Below are 4,606 nucleotides of genomic sequence, written 5' to 3'. Positions count from 1 at the left end.
TGCCTCCGGTTACCAAGCAACCGCGGCGCTGCGGCCTACAAGGGATTGGGGCAGATGTCAGCCTGCCTGCTGGAGACGAGGGGCGCAGGTGTAACGTCTAGAGGGGGCAGTGCGGCCCTGGAGGCCTAATCTGCTGTCAAGCTGGTAAAAACAACAACAACAACAACTATTTATACGTTTTTTTAGTTAGAAAAAGTCGCCTGACAACATGGCTGCCACGATAGCAAGTACAGCAGTTGTCACCCAGCTTTCCTAGAACCCTAAAGGACTGGAGCAGTTGGGAGTAGGCTATATTTCATATAGCAGACGTTTTTGTCATTCAGGGGTCTGGGAAAGCTGGGTGACAATCAGTATGGCTGCCGTTACAGTTTTTAGGGTATGTTCACACAGTGACACAAGAAGTCGTGTGGAAAAAACGATGCACAACTGCCGCATAGGTCAGAGGTTTAGCCGCGCCGGCCTGTGTAGATTTGAAATCATCCCCACGGCGTCCTAAATGATCTGACCATGGTGCGGAATATGGACAAATCGCCACGAAAATACGTAATGTGAACAAGCCCTTCTGCCCTTCGCTCACTTGGCGTTTGGTTAAAAGCCCGCGAGAACCGCTCCACGTTGTTTTCCATTGGTGTCTGTATTTCCACGTGGTTTTCCCGGATTCCCCGACGCTCCTGTCCTTTTTTTAGTGCGGTTTTGGCACAGACAGTGCTGGAAACCGCGGCACATGTCAACCGTCAGGTGTGAACGCACCCTAAAGTCATGTTCAAATTCCATCATGTATTCAGTGAGGCCGAAGCCTTGGGGTGGATCTGGTGGGAATGGAAGCCGCAATGCAGGTGTGAACACAGCTTTACAGTGGTTGTCACCCAGCTTTCTTTAGGTCCTGAATGACAACTCTAAGTTTTACGTGCGGATATTGAAATCCACAGCAGGTCAATAGTTTATGTCCGTATTTTATCCTTTGCAATATAAAGGGTGAGATCTGGGGCGAATCCGTGTCAAAATCCGTGAGTAACAGATGCAGGTTTTGGTGCAGAAAATCTACATAAACTACGCCGCCGTGTTACTATTCCCAAGTCTGGGAAAGCTGGGTGACAACTTGTACTGAAGCCATAATTTTCTTCATATTGGTTGTCAGCCAGCTTGGTCATGTCGCTGTTCTCTGGTGACATTGGTGCCAGAGATGAGCGAATTTCAGGTTATGAAATTTGTTCACGCTTCGTAGGTGAATTGCGTTATGGATTCCGTTACCACGGACCATAACGCAATTCTATGACGGAACGCCTTTAGAGGCATTCCGTTATTCATTCCGTCATAATAGAAGTCTATGGCCTGCAAAACGGATCTGTCCCATTTCCCTGCGGGACTCCCCTGCATAACGGAAATGGAACGGATCCCGTTCCCTTGAGAGGCATTCCGTCATAGAATTGCATTATGGTCCGAGGTAACGGAATCCATAACGCAATTACCTTTATAGGCTATGTTTACATCAGCGTTCAGCCTTTCCGTTCTCCTGCTCCGTTATAGGAGCAGGAGAACGGAAAGGACGGATTCGGCACCGAGCGGAGCCTACGGACCTAATAGACCCCCATAGACTATAATGGAGTCCGTTAGGTTTCCGCTCAGAAGATTATTTTGGAGCGGAGACAAAAGTCCTGCATGCACGCTGCCAGACTGATGCATTCTGAGCGGATCTGCATCCACTCAGAACGCATTAGGGCTGGACGGATGCGTTCGGGGCCGCTTGTGAGCCCCTTCAAACGGAGCTCACAAGCGGAGCCCCGAACGCTAGTGTGAAAGTAGCCTAAAAGTCGTAGACTGCATCGATATGAGAGAGATTTGCCACCACTAGAGGGAGCTCAGTGCATAGGCATTACCATGGAAGCTGTAATAATCTGTTTGCATTGTGCTCCCCCTAGTGGCACCTCATGAAAATGCAGTGTTTTCATGTCGGGGAGGGAGGGAGCAGCTCAGTGCCGGGCACCCCCCTTCACCCAGGCCGCATAGCAGGCACGTGGTCTGCCTCCATTAAAGGTACGCCACAGATAAGCAACCCATCATTTATGTCCTGGACGGGGGACCCGGTGTTGATTTTTGCTGAGGGGCCCACTATACTGTCTGGACACTTCTGCAAACTGTTTGGATTTCCAAATGATAGATGATCAGTGTCTGATGATTGGGCTTCGACTGCTGGGCCCCGCGCTGATCAAGAGAACGAGGTCATTTCAGCGGAGCAACTGCTCCATGCAACTCTATAGGACTGCTGGACGCTGCTGAGCTCTGCATCTCCAGGATCTTTGAATAAGGGTCCATTCACACGTCCGCAATTTAGTTCCGCATTCTGCGGAACGGAATTGCGAACCTATTCATTTCTATGGGGCCACACGATGTGCGGCCCGGATCCGGAATTGCGGACCCGCACTTCCGGGTCTGCAATTCCGAACCTGAAAAAAATAGAACATGTCCTATTCTTGTCCGCAATAGCAGACAAGAATAGGCATATTCTATTAGTGTCGGCGATGTGCGGTCCGCAAAATGCAGAACACACATTACCGGTTTCCGTGTTTTGCGGATCTGCAAAGCACACACGGATGTGTGAATGGACCCTAAGGCCTCTTGCACATGAACGTGTTTTTTTTTTTTTTCCCCATTTATGTTCCGTTTTTTGCGTTCCGTATACGGAACGCTTCATTTCAATGGATCCGCAAAAAAAACTGAAGGTACCCCGTATGCCTTCCGTTTCCATATTTCCGTTTTTCCGTTCCATTCAAAGATAGAACACATCCTATTATTGTCCGCATAACGGACAAGGATAATACTGTTCTATCAGGGGCCAGCTGTTCTGTTCCGCCAAAAAAACGGCCGTTTTTTGCGGACCGCAAAATACTGAAAAAGCCATACGGTCGTGTGCAAGAGGCCTATAACCTCTTACACACTAACGTATTTTTATTCCGTTTCCGTTCCGTTTTTTTTTTTGTGGACCGTATACGGAACCATTCATTTCAATGGGTCCTCAAAATAAAACGGAAGGTACTCCGTGTGCATTCTGTTTACGTATTTCCGTTGCGCAAAAAATTAGAACGTGTCCTATTATTGTCTGCATTACGGACAAGGATAGGACTGTTCTTTAAAGGGCCAGCTGTTCCGTTCCGCAAATTACGGAATGCACACAGATGTCATCAGTATTTTTTACAGATCCGTTTTTTGCGGATCGCAAAATACTTAAGGTCGTGTGCAAGAGGCCTAAGGCAGCGATGACACTCCATCCAAACAGGGGCCACAGGTCTTGTAAACTGGGGTCCCAGTGGTCAGGCGCTCACTGATCAGACACTTATCACTAAGATATGCCATCAGTTGCTGATCAGTGGGGGTCCAACAACCTGTGCCCCCACCAGTCCCCAGGCTGAGATAGTCCATCACTTCCTGATCAGTGGGGGTCCAACAACCTGCACCCCATTAGTCCTCAGACTAATTTATTATAGGGTAAGGCCTCATGCACACGACTGTGCCGTTTTTTGCGGTCCACAAACCGCGGATCTGCAAAAAACTGAAGCCGCCCGTGTTGCCTTCCGCAATTTGCGGAACGGAACGGGCGTTGGCAATATAAATGCCTATTCTTGTCCGCAAAGCGCGGACAAGAATAGGACATGTTATATCTTTTTAGCGGGGCCGCGGAACGGAGCCACGGATGCGGACAACACACGGGGTGCTGTCCGCATCTTTTGCAGCCTCATGGGTCCGCATCCGAGCTGACAAAACGGCGGCTCGGATGCGGACCCAAACAACGGTCGTGTGCATGAGGCCTAAATGTGAGCTTTATACTGCAGCTCCTTGTGCAATGAACTCCCCCTAGTGGTGGTTGCAGGCAATGCAAGGTTATATAACAATGTGTGACAGGAGGCAACAGATGTGGCTCCTATAAAAAAAATTATTTAAATAAAATCATAGGTATATTTCCTGCAGATTGATGTACTATCCTAAACCAGCCAAAAGTATTAGGTGCTATCCTGGGTTACTATTTCTATAATGATTTTTTATTTATTTTTTGCCATCTATAACGTGAGCACCAACTGGAGACCTCCATTTCAAATGGGGTTTATAGTAGAAAAGGTTTTATGCTGATGACCTATCCCCTAGATCAGCCGAGACCCCCGCTGATCATCTGTTTGAGAATAGTGCGATGCTTCAGTGAGCGCCGCTGCCTCCTCACAGCTCACAGGAGCACTGCGGCCTTCTCAAACAGCTGGTCGGTGGGGGCCCCGTGTCAGACCCCCTCCAATCAGAATCTGATGACCTATCAAGTGGATAGGTCATCAATATAAAAAAAGTCAGAAGCCCCCTTTAAAAAATTTTCTTTGATAAAGTCATGCTAGATGGCGCCAGAGTTCAGTGACCCGGTCCTCTCCTTAGGGTTGTAAAGAGCCAACTCCAAAGGAATCTGGAGAATCTGGGAAACCTCAGAAAGGCGCCTTGATGCAAGTCCAAGTGTCGCAGCGCCTCACGCTGTGGATATTCCTTTATCTTCTAGGCCGGTGATGGCTAACCTCCGCCGCTCCAGCTGTGGTAAAACTACGACTCCCAAGATGCACACTTGCTTGGCTGTTCT

The sequence above is a fragment of the Bufo bufo genome, chromosome 10 (genome assembly GCF_905171765.1).
Source record: "Bufo bufo chromosome 10, aBufBuf1.1, whole genome shotgun sequence".
Classification (NCBI taxonomy): domain Eukaryota; kingdom Metazoa; phylum Chordata; class Amphibia; order Anura; family Bufonidae; genus Bufo; species Bufo bufo.
Note: the sequence above shows the minus strand (reverse complement) of the source record.